The 22783-nt window shown below is 41.8% G+C and overlaps 1 protein-coding gene, 1 non-coding gene and 1 pseudogene across 2 annotated transcripts in view; 1 reads left to right on the forward strand and 2 right to left on the reverse strand.

Moving 5' to 3' along the window:
* The window catches only part of DTD1 (D-aminoacyl-tRNA deacylase 1), a 173169-nt gene that overhangs the window by 10614 nt on the left and 139772 nt on the right, over positions 1 to 22783 (forward strand). The gene's annotated exons all lie outside the window — the stretch shown is intronic.
* On the reverse strand, positions 4498 to 4554 carry LOC129022156 (U6 spliceosomal RNA; annotated as a pseudogene).
* Positions 7155 to 7275, reverse strand: LOC129022193 (U6atac minor spliceosomal RNA). Its single transcript, XR_008496282.1, has one exon. It is a non-coding gene; the product is annotated as a U6atac minor spliceosomal RNA (small nuclear RNA).

Raw genomic sequence — 22783 nt, forward strand, 5'->3', positions numbered from 1 at the left:
ATATAGTCAGTAATGGTAATTTTTTTTTTTTTTTTTTTTTTGAGATGGAGTCTTGCTCTGTCGCCCATACTGGAGCACAGTGGCACAATCTTGGCTCACTGCAAGCTCCGCCTCCCAGGCTCATGCCATTCTCCTGCCTCAGCCTCCCGAGTAGCTGGGACTACAGACGCCAGCCACCACACCCAGCTAATTTTTTTTTGTATTTTTTTTTTTTTAGTAGAGACGGGGTTTTACCGTGTTAGCCAGGATGGTCTCGATCTCCTGACCTCGTGATCCGCCTGCCTTGGCCTCCCAAAGTACTGGGATTACAGGCATGAGCCACCACGCCCGGCCAGTAATGGTAGTTTTTAGTGCCCTAAAAATCCTCTGTGCTCTGGCTATTCATCCCTCTCTCTTCCCTAACTCTTGTCAACCACTGATCTTTTTACTGCCTCCATAGTTTTTCCTTTTTTAGAATGTCATATAGTTGGAATAATACAGTGTGTAGCCTTTTCTGATTGGCTTCTTTGACTTAGTAGTATGCATTTAAAGTTTCTCTTTTCATGGCTTAATAGCTCATTTTGTATTAGCACTGAATAATGTTCTATAGTCTGGAGATACCACAGTTTATTTATTCACTTACTGAAGGATATCTTGATTGTTTCCAAGTTTAGGCAGTTATGAATAAAGCTGCTATAAACATCTATGTTTTCTTATTTTTTATTTATTTTATTTTTTGAGATGGAGTTTTGCTCTGTTGCCCAGGCTGGAGTGCAGTGGTGTGATCTCGGCTCACTGCAACCTCTGCCTCACGGGTTCAAGCGATTCTCCTGCCTCAGCCTCCCGAGTAGCTGGGATTACAGGTGCGTGCCACCACACCTGGCTAATTTTTGTATTTGTAGTAGAGATGGGGTTTTGGCATGTTGGCCAGGCTGGTCTCGAACTCCTGACCTCAGGTAATCCGCCCACCTCAGCCTCCCAAAGTGCTGGGATTACAGGTGTGAGCCACCATGCCTGGCCAAACATCTGTGTTTATAGCAGGTTTTGTATGTATATAAGTTTTCAGCTCTTTTGTGCAGATACCAAGAAATGCAATTGCTGGACTTAATAAGAGTATGTTTAGTTTGTTAAGAAGCTGCCAAACTGTCTTGCAAAGTGGCTGGATCATTTTGCATTCCCACCAGCAATGAATGAGAGTTCCTGTTGCTCCCCGTTCTTGCTAATATTTGGTGTTGTAATTGTTTTGGATTTCGGCCATTCTAATAGGTATATAGTGGTACCTCATTTTAATTTGCATTTCCCTGATGACATATGATATGGAACATTTTTTCATATGCTTATTTACTATCTGTATATCATCTTTGGTGAGGTATCTGTTAAGGTCTTTGGCCCATTTTAAAAAATTGGATTGTTTTGTTACTGTGTTTTAAGAGTTCTTTTTATATTTTGGATACTAGTCCTTTATCAGATATGTCTTTTGCAAATATTCAACTTGCAAATATTTATCCTTTATCAGATATGTCTTCTGTGAATATTCAATTTGCAAATATTTATCCTTTACAGGATATTTCTTTTGTAAATATTTTTTCTCAGTCTGTGGCTTGTCTTTTCATTCTCTTGACACTGCCTTTCATGGAGAGGAAAATTTGAATTTTAAAAAAGCTCAGCTTATCAATTCTTATTTTCATAGATTGTGCCTTTGATATTATATCTAAAAAGTCATCATCCTACCCAACATAATCTAGATTTTTTCCTGTTATCTTCTAGGAGCTTTATAGGTTTGCATTTTACATTTAGGCCTATGATTCATTTCAGGTAATTTTTGTGAAGGGTCTGTGGTCTTTGTCTAGGGCACGATTTTGTATGTGGATATCCAGTTATTCCAACATCATTTGTTGAAAAGACCCCTTGCTCCATTGTATTGCCTTTGCTCCTTTGTCAAAGATCAATTCACTGTATTTATCAGGGTCGAATTCTGGGCTCTCTGTTCTGTTCCATTGGTCTGTTTCTCTCTTCTTTCATCGATACCACACTGTCTTATTTATTGTAGCTTTATTATAAGTATTGAAGTCATATAGTGTCAGCCCGTTAACTTTGTTCTTCTCTTTTAATATTTTTTTGACCATTCTGGGTCTTTTGCTTCCCCATATAAACTTTAGAACCAGTTTGTTGATATCTGCAAAATAACTTGCTGGATTTAGATTGGGATTGCATTGAGTCTATAGATGAAGTTGGGAAGAACTGACAACTTGACTGTATTGAATCTCCCTGTCTATGAACATGGAATATCTCTCCATTTATTTAGTGCTCTGACTTCTTTAATCACTTCTTTAATTTTTCTCATATAGATCTTCTAAATTTTTTAAAGATTTATACCTAAGTGTTTCATTCTGGGGGGTGCTAATGTAAATGGTATTGTGTTTTTAATCTCAAATTCCACCTGTTCATTGCTGGTATATAGGAAAGTGATTGACTTTTGTATCCTGCAGCCTTGCTGTAATCACTGCCTGGTTTCAGTTTTTTTTGTTTAGTCTTTAGGATTTTCTTCTTGGATGATCATGTCATCTGTGAACAAAGACAGTTTTATTTTTCTTTTTATTTCTTGCCTTATTTTATTAGCTAGGACTTCCAGTCCATTGTTGGAAAGAGTGGTGAGTGGGGATATCCTTGGCTTATTTCTGCTCTTAGCGGGAAAGCTTCTAGTTTCCCACTGTTAAGTATGACGTTTCCTGTAGGTTTTTTGAAGATACTGTTTATCAAGTTGAAGAAGGTCTCCCCGGCCAGTCGTGGTGGCTCATGCCTGTAATCCCAGCACTTTGGGAAGCCGAGGAGGTCAGATCATCTGAAGTCAGGAGTTTGAGACCAGCCTGGGCAACATGGGAAACCCCATTTCTACTAAAAATACAAAAATTAGCCAGGCGTGGTAGCACGCACCTGTAATCCCAGTTACTTGGGAGGCTGAGGCAGGAGTATCGCTTAAACGTGGGAGGCGGAGGTTGCAGTGAGCTGAGATTACGCCACTGTACTCCAGCTTGGATGACAGAGCGGGACTCTGTCTCAAAAAAAAAAAAAGCCATTCCTAGTTTACTGAGGGTTTCTATCATGACTAGATATTAAAGTTCATCAAATGCTTTTTCTGTGTTTATGGATGTGATGATGCGATTTTTCTTCTTTAGCTTGATTGATTAATTGATTTTTGAGTTGAACCAGCTTTGCATACCTGGGATAAATCCCACTTGATCATGGTGTATAATTCTTTTTATACATTGTTGGATTCTATTTGCTATTTTGTTGAGGATTTTTGTGTCTGTATTAGTGAGAGGTATTGGACTTTGTCCAGGCTGGAGTGCAGTGGTGCAATCTTGGCTCTGCAACCTCTGCCTTCCGGGTTCAAACGATTCTCATACCTCAGCCTCCTGAGTAGCTGGGATCCAGGTGTGTGCCACCACACCTGGCTAATTTTTGTGTTTTTAGTAGAGATGGGGTTTCACCATGTTTGCCAGGCTGGTTTCGAATTCCTGACTTCAAGTGATCTACATGTCTAGGCCCCAAAGTGCTGGGATTACAGGCATGAGCCACTGCGCCTGGCTCTTGTAATTTTTTTATCTGGTTTCGGTATTAGGGTAGATTCTGGCCCCATAGAATGAGTTGGGAAGTACCCCCACTGCTTCTATCTTCTGAAAGAGATAGATTGTAGAAAATTGGTATAATTTATTCCCTAAATGTTTGATAGAATTCACCAATGACCCCATCTAGGCCTGGTGCTTTCTTTTTGAAAGGTTATTAAATATTGATTCAGTTTCCTCAATGGATATAGGTCTATCCAAATTGTCTTTTCTTCTTCTTTCTTTTTTTTTTTTTTGAGATGGAGTCTCGCTTGGTCACTCAGGCTGGAGTGCAGTGGCATGATCTCAGCTCACTGCAACCTCTGCCTCTCAGGTTCAAGCAATTCTCCTGCCTCAACCTTTTGAGTAGCTGGGATTACAGGTGCATGCCACCATGCCCAGCTAATTTTTGTATTTTTAGTGGAGAAGGGGTTTCACCATGTTGGCTGGACTGGTCTCAAACTCCTGACCTCAGGTGATGCACCTGCCTCGGCCTCTCAAAGTGCTGGGATTATAGGCATTAGCCACTGCACCCAGCCTGTCTATTTCTTCTTGTGAGAGTTTTGGCAGATTGTACCTTTCAAGAAATTGGTCTTTTCTTAATTTTTTTTTTTTTTTCTTTGGGAACCCTGAGAAACTAAGGGAATTGGTCTTTTTGTCTAAGTGATCAGATTTGTGGATTTAGAGTTGTTCGTGGTATCCCCTTACCCTCTTTTTAATGTCCATGGGCTCTATAGTGATGTCCTGTTTCATTTTTGATATTGGTGATTTGTGTCCTCTTTTTTTTTCTTAGTTATCCTTTCTAGAAGCTTATTGACTTTATTTTTTCAAAGAGCCAGCTTTTGTTTTGATTTTCTCTACTGGTTTCCTATTGTCAATTGATTTGTGCTCTATTTTTTTAAAAAAAGTTTATATGCTAATCTTCTCTGTATTGTTCCAATTTTAGTATATGTGCTACTGAAGCAAGCACTCTGCTCTAGTTTTTGTTATTGCTTTTCTTCTGCTTACTCTGCATTTAATTGCTCTTGTTTTTCTAGTTTCCTAAGGAGGAAACTTAGATTATTGATTTTAGTTCTTTCTTCTTTTCTAATATACACATTTAGTGCTATAAGTTTCTCTTTTCCCCACTATTGTGCTAAGAATTTTGTAATAAGTCTTCAAAACTTTGTGTGTAGTTTATACTTAACAATTCGGACCAGCCACCTTTCAGGTGCCCAATGGCCATGTATAGGTCATGGTTGTCATATTGGATAATGTAGATTTAGGTCTCTGCTTACCTGTTTATTCTTGGGTGTGCCAACCTAGTTCGACTAATCAAGACTTAGCTAGAAAATGTCTCAGAATAATGGTCCTGGTTTTCAGGAGAACTATGATTCTGTAAAGACTTTAAGGGTGTCATTCATTTCTAGTTTCTTTTCATGTTTCTGGGGATAAATTGCACTAAATATAATCATATTTTACCCTTTTCTTCAAGGTTGCTGGAAAACATATTCATAGGTCTTCACGGAGAAATACATAAGAAAAAAAGTTTCTTTTTAAATTAGAAAACATAGCCTCCTTTGGTAATGCATTTCATTTTGAGCTCTTCCTAAGTAGAATGTCTTTCTCAATGTCGAACTGCAGTATCTGTTGCTCTAGTTACACCCTTTTGTAGACAGTTATTATTTTTTTTTTTTGACAGGGTTTCACTCTGTCACCCAGGCTGGAGTGCAGTGGTAGGAGATCTCCGCTCACTGCAACCTCCACCTCCTGGGCTCAGGTGATCATCCTACTTCAGCCTCTCAAGTTGCTGGGACCACAGGCACGTGCCACCACACTCGGCTAATTTTTTTTGTATTTTTTTTTTTTTAGTAGAAATGGTGTTTCACTATGTTGCCAAGTCTGGTCTTGAACTCCTGGGCTCAAGCAGTCCACCTGACGTGGCCGCCCAAAGTGCTGGGATTACAGGCGTGAGCCACCAAGCCCATCCTAATTGTTAACTCTTTAGTGTTTCCTATGCTTTAACTTTCTCTCTCTGGATTAAGCAAACCCAGATTTTTTTTTTATTAGGCCTATTTTCAACCTTAATAAAATTTTTGAAATTTTTTTGAAGCTCTGTAGCAGAGCCCACATTGAGGATTGTCAGCTCATTTGATGTGCTCGTGTTTAGATGGGTGATATTCCTACTCCTCCTTGGCATTTCCTTTTAATTCTCTTCCTACTTGTAAAAAATGTCCATTTGCTGTAAGAATACATGGATTCTAGATGAACAGAACATTCTCACCTTAATTCAAATCCCACTCTTACTTGGGTTCTGATGGAGCAGAATAGATTTGCCTCTCCTGGAAATATCCAAATTTAGAACTCCATTTACAAGTCTGGTCATGGATGTCTCCAGTGGTTTTTCCTACCCTGTGTCCACTGGGATCCTCCAAAGTGGTTTGCTGCAAACATGTTTCTTCACAGAATGAGTAATTAAGTCAAGTCCTCTGAGTAATTATTTTTCTTTTCTGAGACAAGGATTAGATGCTGCCAGCATTGTTCTTCTCTGCTTGCAGGTGTTTGTGGAATCATTCCATTTCTGAGTAATCTCAGATGAGTTTTAGAATGCTCTAAAGTCCCTTGAAACATAGATGAAAGCAAAGAATATCAGAAAAGCGTAAGTGAAGGCATTTTAAATGGGTGAACATTTATAGTTGTTAAGGAATGCTTGAATGAAAGGAAAACTGCTTTCGTCTACGTTTTTAAAGAGGAGTGTTTATTATTATTGGGTGTTTGTATTCCTAAACACCTTTTATTTATTTATTTCTTTTTGACAGAGAGGGTCTTGCTATGTTACCTAGGCTGGGCTTGAACTCCTGGGCTCAAGTGATCCTTTCTCCTCAGCCTCCCAAGCTGGGACTACAGACGGTGTGCCACCACACCTGGCATACTTCTTGAAATAATGTATATTTTATTTAGGTAATTATATGAAGTGCCTGGGGCAATCATAAATAATTTTATAATGGATCAGAATTTAAGCTCGTGGTGTATAATACATCTGATCATTTTGATGAAAAATTGACATAAATTATACACAGTTTTTTTTTTAAAGGATTTTAATATTACAATTTAATGCATTTTGGAAAAGCAAATGTAAAATAACTTGGGCTTAAAAAACCAGAATTTATGGCTGGGTAAGGTGGCTCTTGTCTGTAGTCCCAGCACTTTGGGAGGCCAAGACGGGTGGATTGCTTGAGCCCAGGAGTTTAAGACCAGCCTGGGCAATATGACAAAATCTCGTCTCTACAAAAAATGCAAAAAAATTAGCCACACACGGGGTTGTGTGCCTCTAGTCCCAGTTATTCAGGAGGCTGAGGTGGGAGGATCGCTTGCACACAGGAGATTAAGGCTGCAGTGAGCTGAGATGGTGCCGCTGCACTCCAGCCTGGGTAACAGAGTGAGAGACCCTGTCTCAAAACAAAACAAAAAACACCAGAATGTACAATTCTGTGAATAGTCAGAGACAAATCATAGAACTATTTTGATTACAAGTGCAAAGTAATTTTAATGTTGGTTATAGATTTACTTTCTTATTCCCCTAATAAGAGTAAAAAATCATGGTTAGATGCTACGAAGTAGGTGGCAATGCCTTAAACTTATGCATGTTGTCAGGCCCAAGGGCCCCTTCCATCCTTGTCAAGGGCTAACCTTTTCTCCTTTCATACAGCATATACAGACAGTTTTAATCAAAATTTATTTCCAAATGTTTTGAACTTCCAGAAGTCCTACAATTATATCAACAGTGTGTCACATTTTCTTTTGGCCTTGTCTCTTTTACAGCCTCCAATGAAACAAAATTCATAGAGCATGCATTACACATTTGCTGTCTTTTGGTTAATTTTGAGAATTTGTCTTCCAGCTCCAGTACGAAAAGGCTCTGTGAGCCCAAGGGATGTTGGAATGCAGATGAAATGCTAAATGCATTTTCTTTATTTTAGGATTTTTAAGACCACTTCAGCAACTTTAAAACGTAAAGTTTAATTAGATTTAACGTTTTTTCACTCCCTTCTCCTTTCCTAAGTGAAATTTTATTTTACATTTATATTTGATTTGTTTATCTTATTTGTTGTTAGCGACAGAGAAGATCCTTGTCCCCTTTGTTCCTTCTCTGTGTTCCTCACATCCCTGCCAGCACCCATGCGGTTAGGGACATTTCCTCATCTGCCGCAGCTCTTCCCACATGGTCCCTGCTGTGATGCATGTGCCGACAGCAGGCCGGCTCTCTTGGTTCCTGTTGTTTTATGGCCTGCTTGGTAATATAACCCCAAGCTCTTTCACTTGTTCTGTATACAGTAGAACCCTGGAGGAGAAGCTAGTTATGGTTTGGTCCTCACACTTTTTTTATTATTATTATTGTTATTATTTTTGAGACGGAGTCTTGCTCTGTCACCCAGGCTAGAGTGCAGTGGCGCGATGTCAGCTCACTGCAGCCTCCGCCTCCCAGATTCAAGTGATTCTCATGCCTCAGCCTCCCGAGTAGCTGGGATTACAGGCGCCCACCACCATGCCCGGCTAACTAATTTTTGTGTTTTTAGTAGAGACGGGGTTTTACCATCTTGGCCAGGCTGGTCTTGACCTCCTGACCTTGTGATCCACCTGCCTCAGCCTCCCAAAGTGCTAGGATTACAGGGGTGAGCCACCGCGCCCGGCCCACACATGTTTATTATTATTGTTAGTTAATAACATGCCAAAATACCTCTGTTGAGGGCTTGTTATATTCCAGGCCCTGTGCAAAGCAAACACTCTTTCATTCTTTATCTTGTTGAATACTCACAACAATTCTAAGAGGTGAGTATGAGGATTACTGCCATTCTGTAGGTGAGGTGCAGCAGGGTAACCTATGGAAGGTCACTCAGCACGTAAGTGGCAGAGCCTGGAATTGAACCAGCAGCTGTCTCTAGAACCTGAGCTTCACTGATATCTTTGCTTCACTGTAAAATTCACATCTTCTTGGCTTATTGGCCTTTTCTGTTATCTTTCTTTTTTTTTATTTTGCGACAGAGTCTCACTCTGTCGCCCAGGCTGGAGTGCATTGGTGCAATCTGGGCTCACTGCAACCTCCTCCTCCCAGGTTCAAGCGATTCTCCTGCCTCAGCCTCCTGAGTAGCTGGAACTATAGGCACCCGCCACCACACCTGGCTAATTTTTATATTTTTAGTAGAGACAGGGTTTCACCATGTTGGCCAGGTTGGTCTGGAACTCCTGACCTCAAGTGATCTGTACACTTCCGTCTCCCAAAGTGCTGGGATTACAGGCGTGAGCCACTGCGCCTGGCCCTTTTCTGTTATCTTTCTGTATTTATTGAGTCTACTGGGACTTTCCTGCCTTCTCTGTCATGATCAAGGAAATCAGCGGAGGGGTTTTGGGCCTCATTTGGGCCTAGGAAGGGGAGCAGTGTGCCCTGAGGCCAGAGTGTCCTTCCTCTCTGAGCAGGATGTTCATCCAGGATTTCAGTCCTGTTTCTGCTGGGGGAGATGTTATTGGTTCCATTCAAGTCAGTTTTGTAACTTATCCATCAATAAGACACTTTATCTGTCAGCCCTTGTGCTAGGCTCTGGGTATACAGTGCCGAGTAAGAGTGATGCAGTTCCTGCCCTAAAGGAGCTCACGATCTAGAGAAGAGGGATGCTAAACTAGTGTGGCTGTTTCTGCCACAGTGTGGTAAACGTTCCTCAGAAACCTCCTGCTCTGCGAAACTGCTGCTAAAACTCTCAGGGCTTATGGGAAAAATGGAGTTAATAGCAGAACACCAAAGTCCTGTGGCTGGATTGGAAGGCAGTAGGCACTTGTTTTTTATTTTCATAAGATACTTTTAGGGGCTTCTGCTGCCAGTGCTGAGGGCTTTTCTGTTGAAGGCTGTCATTTTATTCCCACTAGTCTGGCTCTCCTTGTCTGAGAAAACCCACCGCTGCCCAGATACAGCCTCTGTGGTATATGCACTTTCATTTACCAGTTGTATATGAGCGATTCTCCTTTCAGAAACAAGTGTCATCAGGATCTTCTGAGGTGACTGGTGTGATGCATGCTTTGAGGGAGTGTTAGGGATGAATAACAGAGTTAGTCGCTAAGGTGGTGGCTGCACATGTGCTTGGGCATGATTTTGTCTGAGCTGTGTTTAGGTCATTTGTTGAATCTTCTTGACTCATCAAACCAATATCCATGCAGAATGTTGTTGATCTTTATGCTTGTATGTGCGTATGTACTGTTGCCCCTCGTTAAATATTGACTGGCCATTAGGGTGCATGCTATTTAAATTGGAAACACCCCCACTGTTTTTCTTTTATATTTTACATAAAGTGTAAAAGATTGGAGACAGTTTCGCCATGTTGCCCAGGCTGGTCTCAAACTCCTGGGCTCAAATGATCTGCCCGCCTTGGCCTCCCAAAGTGCTGGGATACAGGTGTGAGTCACTGCACCGGCCTATTTTTCTTTTAAAAACTCTCTGAGCCTCTTTTTCTATTGTAATGACCTGGGGCACTGGACAGACCAGCCTCAGAGCAGAGATCAGGTTTTCCCAGCATGCTCCTGCTCAAGAACTGAGCATCCCACATCCCTAGAAACCCCTAAGTCCTGGGCAAACTAGGATGGCTGGCCACCCTAAGAAGCAGCCCTGTGGCAGTGCAGTTCTCGGGAAAACTTGGGCCCGGTGATATCGTGAATGCATTGTGTAAAAATGCACTCCTCTTTGCATAGGAGACAAGGTAGGGATAGGATGAACATCAGGGCAGGAGGATTAGCTGTCTGCTTCGGCTGGAGAAATGACAGAGTTCACGGCCAGGTCCCCAGTAAAGCTGCTGGAGTACCCAGCTCTAGGCAGGTGTGTGACTGGCCTGAGCAGGTTCAAGAGGTTCAGGGACAGACTTGGATGGAGGAGTGGAAGAGAGACCACATTGCTGAAAAACACTGTTGGCAATCTGGCAACTTGGTCATCTGGTGCACTGGCTGACTTCTATGTTTGTTAGCGGCGAAGACAGCCGGGACAGATATTTAAGCTGAGATGAGAAGGATGAGAGAAGCTGCAGGCTGTAGTATCAGGAAGGGTTTTTTGTTTGGGCCCATTTAGAGGCACTTCCTGTGTCCCAGCAAGCTCCCTAGGCTTGCACACATTTTCCCTTCTCCCTCCCTCTCTCCCTTCCTCCTTCCCTTCCTCCTGCTCACTCTTTCTTCCACTCTCCTTCAATCCCTTCCTTCCTTCCTTTCTTCCTTCTAAAACGGCCGCAGTGTACCCTCTTCCCCTTTCTGCTTTCCTCCCCCTACTCCTCCCCACTTCTCATCCTTGGCCTCCCCACGTTGCTGGGCTCCTCCCAATCTGGTGGTGTCAGGGCAGTTGGCTTCCTAACATGGTGCTGGCTTCCTCCACAGTGAGCATTGCAAGAGCAGGCATTCCAAGATGGGAATAGATGTGCTGATCCCTTCAGACCAGGCCTGGAAAGTGGCACAGCCTCACTTCTGTCATGTAATGTTGGTCAAAGCAGTCTCACAGCCTACCCAGATTCAAGAGGAGGGGATAGTTCCACGCTGTAATGGCAGGAGTGTCAGAGTTTGCAGCCATCTCTAGTCTTCCACAGCTTGTAACCCTGCTGCTCTCAAAGGGTGGAACTTTCCTCATTTCATGGCTGTTTCTCAAATCATTGCTTTAGGGGAAAAACTCTAGTGAATAGTCCTGTCATATTTTCCCCTCTACTGAGAATGAGCTAAATGTTGAGGGTGCATTATTGGGTCCCCAGACCGAGTAGGCACAGGAAACTGGGTCACTTGTATCCTCGACAGCCCTTCAGGGATCTCCAGCCTTCATATGAATGCTGAAGGCCCCATTTGGCAGGAGGCATTGAACGCTGTCCAAGTTGAGTGTTAAGCATGCATTGCTTTTATAGTTAGAAAAAAAAAGTTATACCAAAATGGAATAGTGGAGAAGGGCAACCTTTGCTCTCAAGCTTCTAGTTCCAGCTCTGAGGCATTTGTAATGGGCTCAGGGAAACATTCACTAGTCAGCTTTGTTCAGCAAATCAGAAGCTGCTACAGTATTCAAAAGGATTACCTGTATATTCTCTGCTGGGTCTGATTTGTTGTGGGCATCTAAGAGCTAGAGAAATGTGGACAGACACTTCAGGAGGGCAGCAGTTTATGAACGCTTCTGCTCTGTGTGCTCCATGGGATGTCCGTGATGCCTGTGCGTCTCCCACTTCATAATGCAAAGAGAAAGTGCCAGGAGCTGGAAGACCACGTCTAGTTTTTGTTTCGTGCTTAGTACTTGATTTCTGTGGATTTGTTTAATTTTCTACTCTGTTTACTATTTAAAGCATTTTAACAGCATGAGTGAACTTTCAGTGGAAGCCTGTTCTATATACTTTGGCAAAGACTGTGATGCCAAAGGCATTATTTTTCTTGTAAATTTAGGAAATTACAATGTGGGATCGTGTCTTCATTGTTAATGAATGGTAGGGTTGGCAAACTGTGGTACAGGCTGTTGCTCTTGTGTAAAAGTTTGACACAGATGTCCAACTGATTTTGGCCAAATACGTTTATATTTTCTCTCATTCTTTCCTTTTCTTTCATTCTCTTCATTAATTTGCTTACTGACTTCATTATTTATTCCTGCATGTCTCTTTTTTGGTCTTACACGTAAATCATCTCCACAGCTACAATGTAGCATCCCTCTTCCCAAATGGCTAACTATATCTACTTTCGTTCTTAAACCCTATCTTTTCGTGATTTCATTGATTTGCTTAGTTGATTGTCTATTGTGAACAGCAACCTGATCTTGCCAGTTCTCCCTTCCCCTACCTAAAATAACCATGGCCACCCTAAAAGCAATGTCAGCCACCACAGTGGCTCACACCTATAATCCCAGCACTTTGGGAGGTCGAAGCAGGAGAATCACTTCAGCCCAGGAGTTCTAGACCAGCCTGGGCAACATAGCAATACCCCATTTCTAAAAAAAAAAAAAAAAGAAAAAGAAAAAAAAAGAAAAAATTAGCTGAGTGTGATGGTGCACACCTATAGTCCCAGCTAATTGAGAGGCTGAGGCAGGAGGATTGCTTGGGCCCAGGAGTTCAAGGCAGCAGCAAGCTATGATCACGCCACTGCACTCTAGCCCTAGTGATAGAGTAAGACCCTGTCTCTAAAAAAATTTTTTTAAAAAAGCAGTGTCAGTGGTATGGTGGGGTTTTGCACTCCTGCACTAATGGCAGCATGCCTTATGCACAGTGGGTGCTTTGTGATTTTGTGTAATGAATGCCTCTGGGTCTCAGGAGATGAGGACTGGTCCATTTTGGTGACTTTGCCATCCTTTCTATTCTTTCCATTCTCTCTGGGCTCTTTCCCCCTCCTGTCCTTATTCTCCTTCCTCACTTTTATCTCATTTCCTGAATTTCCTCCGCACTTCTGGCCATGAATTGCAGGATCGGCTCTTTCTCCTTAGCCGAGAGTCTATTATGACAATTCAATTGGAAGAAATAAAGATAATTTTTAAAAGAAGATACAGGCACAGGTAGAAAGAAACTTCTGTTCAGTGTTGTTACAATCCAAAAATAAGGTGACTTGGGATGAAAGGAAAAGTCTGAATCATTCAGCAGGAGGAATGGGAAGAGTTCAAAACCTTATTGATTCAGGGACTACGAATTCAGAAAAAAATTATATATAATATATAATATTAGATATATAATTTTTAATAATGTGTATATATAATATAATGTATATACATATACACACACATATATATATATTTGTGACCATATATATGAGGGTTTACTTCTGGACTCACAGTTCTAGTTCATTGTTCTATGTTTCTGTACTTACACAGTACCATACTGTTTTGATTACTGTAACTTTGTAGTAAGTTTTGAAATTGGGAGGTGTGAGTCCTCTAACTTTATTCTTCTAATTAATGCTTGAATAGGTAGTATGATGAGGCAGTTCAAACATCAAAATGATATGAAAAGGTCTAAATTGGAAAGGTTTGCTCTCATTCGTGTCTCTGTCCGGCCTGTTTTTCTTGCTCTCTAGAGGTAATTACTTTTATTAATTTTTTCTATCCATCTGTCCTTTTGCAAATGTGAGCAAATATGAATTTTTAAAAATATTCCCCTTTCTATACAAAAGGTATGATGTGATGTACTGTTTTATATCTTGGCTTTAAAAAAAAATTCACAGTATGTCCTAGAGATTCTTTTCATACCAGTTCATAGAGACTTCTTTCTTTTTTTTTTCTCTTCTATTCTGAACAAATTAAATCTCTTTTTAATTTGTTCTTTTTAACTGCTGTGTACTGTTCTATGGCAGGACCATAGCCTGGCTTATTTAATAGATCTTGTATTGTTGGACCTGGATTATTTCTAATTTTTGTCTCTTAAAAACAACAGTGACATAATGAATACATTTGTACATATGCCACTTCATATGCAGTTGGGAGATACCTGTTGGAGAAATTCTCAGAAATGGGATAGATGGTGCCAGATGGCCGTTTGTAGGCACCGCACCTTTCTGCAGTGTGAGACTACCATATTTCTCCTAGCTCTATTGGCAGAGTGTATTTTGAACTTCTAGAATTTCACCCATCTGATAGATATCCCACTGTAGTTTTAATGTACAGAGTGTGGTTGGACATTTTTTCAGATGTTTGACTGACTTATTTCCTTTTCTCTTAACTGTTTATGTGCTTTGTCCTTTTTTTGTTTTTTTTTTGAGACAGGGTCTGGCTCTTTGTCACCCAGGCTGGAGTGTAGTGGCATCATGATCATGGGTCACTGCAGCCTCAACCTCCCAGGCTAAAGCAATCCTCCCACCTCAGCCTCCTGAGTAGCTGGGGCCACAGGCATGTACCACCATGCCCAGCTAATATAGATATAAAAATTATATATATAAATACATATATAATACATATTAATACATGTATAATACAAAAATTATATATGCATACATATATGTATATGTATATACATAATTATACACATACATGTGTATATATACATAATTATACACACACAGACACACACATATAGTTTTTTTTTTTTGAGATGGAGTTTTGCTCTTGTTGCCCAGGCTGGAATGTAATGGCATCATCTTGGCTCACTGCAACCTCCACTTCCCTGGTTCAAGCAATTCTCCTGCCTCAGCCTCCTGAGTAGCTGGGATTACAGGCACCTGCCACCACGCCCAGCTAATTTTTGTATGTTTAGTAGAGATGGGGTTTCACCATGTTGGCCAGGCTTGTCTCGAACTGTTGATCTCAGGTACTCCTGCTTCGGCCTTCCAAAGTGCTGGGATCACAGGCGTGAGTCACCGTGCCTGGCTATTTTTATATTTTGTAGAGACAGGGTCTCACTGTGTTGCCCAGGCTGGTCTCAAGTTCCTAGGCTCAAGCCGTCTTCCCACATTAGCCTCCCAAAGTGCTGGGATTACAGGCATGAGCTACCTCCCCTGGCCTGTTCATTTTTTCTGTCAAGTTATTTGTCAGGTTCTTTATTTCTGTGAGTGCTTTATACATGCTATGAGTTGCAGCTATCTTTCTCTATTTTGTCATTTGCCCCTTGACCTTGCTTAAGGGACTGTTTGCTGGGTAGACAATTTTGATCCTTAAGCAGTAGATTGTCAATTTTTTGAAATGTCTGCTGGCTTTTGAATCAAGTTTTCTATGACTCATATGACATTTTCTACTCCAAAATTACAAACAAATTTGGCTATTTTTGCCTCTCTTCCTTTTTTTGTTTTTAATTTGTTTTTGGAGAAGGAGTCTCACTCTGTCGCCCAGGCTGGAATGCAGTGGCACAATCTCGGCTCACTGCAACCTCCGCCTCCTGGATTCACACGATTCTCCTGCCTCAGCCTCCCGAGTAGCTAGGACTACAGGTGCACACCGCCACGCCTGGCTAATTCTTTGTATTTTAGTAGAGACGGGGTTTCACTGTGTTGCCCAGGCTGGTCTTGAACTCCTGAGCTCATGATCTGCCCGCCTCGGCCTCCCAAAGTGCTGGGATTACAGGGGTGAGCCACCGCACCTGGCCTCCTCTCCTGCTTTTATGCTTTCATTTTTTACTTTGAAATCTTTTATCTGTTTGTAGTTTATCCCATATAAATGTAAAGCATGGATTGAACACTTATCTTTTTCTTCAGGTATTTACTAAATGGCTTCCCAAAACTATTTATTTAAAAAGCCACCTTTAGCTTTACTAATTGAGTTTCTGGCTTTATCTTCTAGTAAATTCTTGTATGTATTTATGAACTTTTAAATTTTATTTATTATTTTTAGTTTTTAATTTTAATTTTTAAAAACTTCCATTCACTGAAAAAATTTCGTTTCTATCTATTCTTTTTGTCTGTCTGTCTTATCTGTATATATGCTGAAGACACACTGTTTTAGTTATTGAGGATTTTTACTATGCTTTCCTACCAGGTAAGGTGAATTTCTCCCACATTGTCCTTTAGAGTTTTTCCTAGCTCTTCTTAAACGTTTATTTTTTCATATGAATTTTTAAATCAGCTTATATACTTCCAGAAAGTAATCATATTATTTTTATCTGGAGTGTGTTAAAGTTATGAATTCATCAATCCTCTGGGTCCCCGTATTGGACACATTAAGTTTGACTGCCTGTTTACATATCCCCACTTGGGTATCTAAGAGACCCCCAAACTCAATGGGTCTAACCCTGACCTCTTAATTTCACTTCCTAACCCCAACCCATGCCGCTGTGGGCTTACCTATCTCAGTTGGTGGCAACGCCAGCCTTCTAGTGGCTTAGGCAAAAAACCTCTCAACTGAACCAACTAAATTAATGCTGGATGGAATATATTTCTTTAACTCTTTTGTATTTCATTTTATTCATTTTTATTTTTAAACATTTTCCTACAGCTTTCATAGGCTGACTTTCTTTTTTTCTTTTTTTTTTTGAGATAGGGTCTCATTCTTTCACCCAGGCTGGAATACAGTGGCATGATCATAGCTCACTGCAGCCTTGAGCTCCTGGTCTCAAGCAATCCTCCTGCCTTAGTCTCCAAATACCTGGGACTATGGGCATGTGCCACCATACTTAATTTAAAGAAATTTTTTTAAGAGGTAGAGTATTGCCATGTTGCCCAGGCTGGTCTGGAACTCCTGGGTTCAAGTGATCCTCCTGCCTCTCAGCCTCTCAAATACCTGGAACTATAGGTGCATGCCACCATGCCTGGCTGTTAACTTTTTATTTTGAAATAATTTAGGCTTACGGAGAAGTTCGACAAATAATAAGCTTCATCCAACTTCTATTGATAACATTTTACATAGTACAGTTATCAAAATGAGGAAATTAACACGGATAACATACTATTGACTAAACTACAGACCTTATTTGAATTTTGCCAGTTGTCCCACTAATATCGTTTTTTCTGGTCCAGGATTCAATCCAGAATTCCAAACCGCATTTAGTTGTTGCAGCTCCTTAGTCTCTCCCAGTATGTGGTGATTGCCTTGTCTTTCCTTGTTTTTCATGACGTTGCCATTTTTGAAGAGTCACTTATTTTGTCAGTTTGTAGAATGTCCCTCATTATGTGTCTGCCTGATGTCTTCTCATGATTAAAGTTAGGCATTTTTGGCAGGAACACTACAAAAGTGATCTTGTACCCTTCTCAGTGCATCGTGTTGGGGCATATGATGTCGACATGTCACATTATTTGCCAGATTTTTCTCTGTCAAGTTACTGTTTTCCACTTTGTAATTGGTCAGTGTTTTGTGTGGAGATAATTTGAGACTATGCAAATATCCTGTTACTCAACCTACTCCCACTCACTAATTTTAGCCTCCATCCATGGTCTTTGCCTGTAACAGTTATTACTGAAGTACTTGCTTAATCAATCCATCTTTTTTTTTGAAATAAGTTTATTCCATATATATATTTGCATTAGAAATGTAAAAATAAATTAGGACTTTAATAAAAATCTTATGTATTTTTAATAATGGTTATATTCTTAAATGATCTGTGTATGCTAAAATGGCTGGGTGAATCTCATTATCTTGGTTAGCATTCAATTACGAGATCCAGAACACCTTGGCTAATATATTTACTTTTTTAAAAAAATTTTTTGGGCCAGGCATGGTGGCTCACGCCTGTAATCCCAGCACTTTGGGAGGCCAAGGCAGGCGGATCACAAGGTCAGGAGATTGAGACTATCCTGGCTAACACGGTGAAACCCTGTCTCTACTAAAAATATAAAAAATTAGCCGGGCATGGTGGCGGGCGCCTGTAGTCCCAGCTACTTGGGAGGCTGAGGCGGGAGAATGGTGTGAACCCAGGAGGCGGAGGTTGCAGTGAGCAGAGATTGTGCCACTGCACTCCAGCCTGTGTGACAGAGCGAGACTCTGTCTCAAAAAAAAAAAAAAAAATTTATTTTACTTTAAGTTTTGGGATACATGTGCAGAATGTGCAGATTTGTTACATAGGTATACATGTGCCATGGTGTTTGCTGCACCTATCAACCTGTCATCTAGGCTTTAAGCCCCACATGCATTCGATATTTGTCCTAATGCTCTCCCTCCCCTTGCCCCCGACCCCCTGAAAGGCCCTGGTGTTTGATGTTCCCTTCCCTGTGTCCATGTGTTCTCATTGTTCAACTCCCACTTATGATATCTTTTTAAATATATTGATTTACTTCTTAGGAGGTGAGGAGGATTATTCAGGGTGCCTAAGTTACCTGACTGCAGGAAAAAGAGGTCCCTACATAGTCTTCTTAAAGAAGCGGGTTTCTAGCCAAATTAAGAGTTTCATTTTTAAACAGGAAGGGAATTTGATTTTTTCCAGTCTTTTTCACTAAGTGTTAACCTGGTAAATGCATTTCCTAATCGTGAGCCATGCTGATTAAACCTTCCCTGGCCACTGCATAGTGTTCTTCTAATAAATGCCTGCAAGAAATTTCCTAAGTGTTGTTAGTGTAGAATTTTTGCATCTGTATTCAAAAGAGAAATTTGTCTATGCTTTAAAAAAAATTCCTGTCTAATTTTAGTGTAAGGGTGATACTGGCCTTGCAGAATAGACTAGAAAGCTTTACACCTTTTCCCGTGGTCTGGACCAATTTAAATCACATAGGCGTTACTGTTTAATAGAACTTGTTAGTGATCTGTTCGGGCTGGCTTCCTTGGCTGTTGCCAAGGAAGTTTCCCAATATCCCTCAAGTTCCTCTGGGCAGTGAACTTTACCTGTCCTCTCCTTCACAGCTGGATTTTCCAACTTATTAGAAGACAATTTTATAGATTTTTTTTTTTTTTTTTTTTGAGATGGAGTCTTGCTCTGTCGCCAGGCTGGAGTGCAGTGGCGTGATCTCGGCTCATTGCAACCTCCGCCTCCCGGGTTCAAGTGATTCTTCTGCCTCAGTCTCCCAAGCAGCTGGGAGTATAGGCGTATGCCACCACGCCCAGCTAGTTTTTTGTATTTTTAGTAGAGATGGGGTTTCACTGTGTTAGCCAGGATGGTCTCGATCTCCTGACCTCGTGATCCGCCCGCCTCAGCCTCTCAAAGTGCTGGGATTACAGGCGTGAGCCACCGTGCCCGGCAATTTTATAGATTTTTAAAATTATTTTGAAAGATCTGTATATCTAGAGTCACATTAATTTTCTCATGTGGTTTGGTTGTATTTTCCTCCTTTTTTTCTTAATCAGCGTTTTTAGTTTTTTTGCGTTTCATTGTTTTGCTTTAATCTTCTTCACTCTTTTCACTTCATCTTCACTCTTTTCACTTCATCTTCACTTTAATGAGTGTGTGATTTATTTGGTTTCTTTTCCTGATTTCTTATTTCATTTGGGTTTAGTCTTATTTTCTAATAATTTGGTTTTAGTCTTATTTTCTAATAAATGCATTTATGGGGTGAAACTTCAGAGTTTGGCATGGCTCCTCCTCCCCACATCTGGTCTATCAGCAAATCCTGTTTGCCTCGCCTGGGACATGCACACAGAAGCTGAGAGCAGAACGCCGCTTCTGCACCCACCCTGGCGCAGGCCGTCTACATCTTTCATCTGAATTTTTGTGACAGCCTCTTAATGGGCCTCCTGCCTCCAGCTGGGTCTCCTTTCAGGACATACCCAACACAGCAGCCTGAGTGAGCCACTTCCCCCATGTATTCTATGGTACTATAATAACGTACTTTTAAGTTGGGAAAACTTACAGGGATCACTTTGTCTTACTTCTCAACAATACTTACAAGAAGAACTATACGTGCGTGTGTGTGTGTGTGTGTGTGTGTGTGTGTGTGTAGAGACAGAAAAAGAGCATGCACAATAGAGGGCATGCTACTCCAGGGACTATGGCTCTTGTCATGGGAGTGACAGGAACTGATGGAGGGTGGTTCTGAGCAGAGGCTCACTCTGGTCATGGGGGTGCCCTGTCAGGGAAGGAAGCCTCACCAGCTCAGACCAGTCTACCTTGGAGCCTCTGTTAGGCTGCTCCTGCTGTCTTTTGTCCTTGGAGGCTCTGAACTGGGTCAGAACCCTGCCGTGAAGCCCTTCCAAGGCCACTCTGCTCCCAAGGTGAAGACTTATTCCCTAGGCTGTTTCCCAAGCCGTGTCCAGCCACAATGCCCAGCCCAGCACACCAGAGCTCCTGCAGTGAGGTTAAGTGACAATATACTGCAATAGTAAAATACTTAAGAAACTCATAATAAAATGCCAGCAACATGGAAATGCAGTGGATTTGAATGCAGATCCTATCCCATTATTACAGTCCCAGGGAGAAATTACAGGCCAAGATTAATTCTATAACATAATCAAATCCAAAAGCTTTGAAGACCAAAGGAAGTAAGATATGAAATCATATCCCATGACCTCATGAGCTCAGAAGCCACCTCCCCTGCTGTTCTTTGTATAAGGGTGGCCATGCTCGATTGAGTCTGGGTTCATGCAGCAGCCTTGTCCAAGCTGTGTCTGAGGTGTGTTGTACAGGTGTCCTTGTAGGTCCTTTGGGGGCCTCAAACACTGCATCATCCCTACACAGGCTTCCTTGGGCCTCAGTTAGACAACCATGCAGCCTTCAACCATACAGAGTTATCCCAGGCAGAGTGATGTCAAGGACCCCAGCAGGGCCCAGAGATGTCTGAGCAAAGTTTGATAATCAGGGAGCTCCGTGCCTTGGATCTCCTGTTATGCAAGAAGGCTACCTTAATTGCCTTGAATTTATGACCTCAGGATGTAGGCATAGTTGGGAATTTAACTTCCCAGCTAAAGGTTAACTTTGGTCCTAGACATTTACCATTGTAATGTTTGTTTCTTCTCATGGTTTTGACACTCTAGTTTGGAATTGAGGGTGGCCCTGTTAGTGAAAGGTGCCCTCACTTTTCCATAGTTAGGTATTTTGGGTCCTCCAATGCTTCTTGCTACAAAGTTCCAGGCTTGAGACACTTGTTTCCAAGAAATGAATCTGTTGTAGACACCACCCTCAGATGTAGACACCACCTCTGTGCAGTTGCAGAGCCAAGTGGAGAACCCTGATAAGGGGAGCCCAAAGCCTGGGAAAAAGCCACAAGAGCCCCAGGTCTGCCTTTCCAGTTCCCTCCATGGCCCTAAGTGTGGCATGCCGTCAGACCTAGGCCTAGCCCTCAAACTGTGAGAAAATCAGCTGCCAGGGTGGGAAGGGCCTGTAATGTACCCATTTGCTGACAAAACAGATATTTTCACCACCAAATCACTTAGGACATGTCATTCCTAGAGCTACTGGTCTCTGCCTAAGGCCCCAGAGCCCTTGCCTCAGCTTTCCAGGCACCTTTGAGCCAGGCGTCTGCTGCTGTGTTGTCCCAGTGGTGGTTCACTGGCACTGGCCAAGCCTCTGGGGATGCCAAGGAACACTCCTGTCTCTGTAGAAGCAGCTCTGTACTTGAGGTCAGAATCACCATGGATGCTAGCGGCTTCCAAAGTCATACTCCCAAAGGCTCTAGGCACAATCCTGCACATCCAGATCAAACTCCTCTAGCAGGCAGTGGCTCCAGCCTGGTCCCAGGCTTATTTTGAACCCCTCAATGCCACTGATTTGCTTAATTTCTTGAGGTCCCAGCATGTAACCTACTATTGGAGTTTCCATCAGTAACAGCCTCCTGCCTGCTCAGGTTCTGAACAGATTGAAAGTAGAATGAAGAGGAAGCCTGCGGGGTGAGAATGCCTCCTTGGTGGCAGATAACTGCCTTTAGGGATTGTGCTTGGGTGGGCTGACCTGAGGCTCAGTGTCTAGTGCCCATGTCCCATACTGGTCCCCAAAGGTTGGCTGAGGTCTAGCCCATTCATGGCCACACAGGGCCAGCTCTGGAGAGCAGAGAATGTGGGCTTGCTCCCAGCCAGGCCAAGAAGCAATGGTACACGCCTTTTGTTCTCTCCATTTTTCTTTCAGAGTATACTTTTTTGGCATAATATTTTTCTGTCCCATCCCTGCAATTTGCCCATATACTACCATGGACAGTGGTAGGCATGACAATAGTAATAATAGTGACTGATTTCCTGTACACTCACTGTGCTGGGCTGTGTACTAACCTATGTACACCTTTGTAACCGTCCCAGGACAACTGTCCTGTTGCACCAGAACAAACTGGGGCCCGGAGAGGTGGTCTGAGCCTTCTTGGCTGGTGGCTGAAGTCAGTGAAGCATTGTCCAAAGGGGTGTGGACACCAGTTTTTGTATCTACACAGGGAATCTGCAGGGAGGCACTCTGGTTTACAGCTGTTAGGGCCTTGAAAAGTTCTGCTGGAGATGAGTTCATGGGTGGTTAGGCTCCAGCTGAGAGCTTTCCTGCTTTAAACATGCAGCATAAGCGTGTTTAACACGTGCTTAACCTGCAGCTCTGGGTAGAAAGAATGCTGGGACTTAATATTTAAGAACAACTTGATTATATCACCATAGGAGCCCAGATGTCGTTTTATAGATATGCTTTTGTGTGTCTGTGTGTGTGTTTTAAATGTGTTTATTTTCCCTGGCTAGTATAATTCTTCTTGGGGGCTTTACCCTTTGATCTGGACTGGAAAAAAATGTTACCATTTTAAGATCTCTTAAAACATGTCTTTGGATTTATCATCTGTACAGATGGAAATTCACATAATAGTTCTATTCTTAACTGAAGAAAAACAGGAAAAGAAAATAAATTTCTCGCTACTTGGAATGATAAACAAGGTGAAGCATATGCTGTATATCCTGGCAACAGAAATTCAAGGTCGGAAATAATTCCTGTCCTCTTGAGCCTGCC

This window comes from Pongo pygmaeus, chromosome 21 (assembly GCF_028885625.2).
Source record: "Pongo pygmaeus isolate AG05252 chromosome 21, NHGRI_mPonPyg2-v2.0_pri, whole genome shotgun sequence".
Taxonomy (NCBI): Eukaryota; Metazoa; Chordata; class Mammalia; order Primates; family Hominidae; genus Pongo; species Pongo pygmaeus.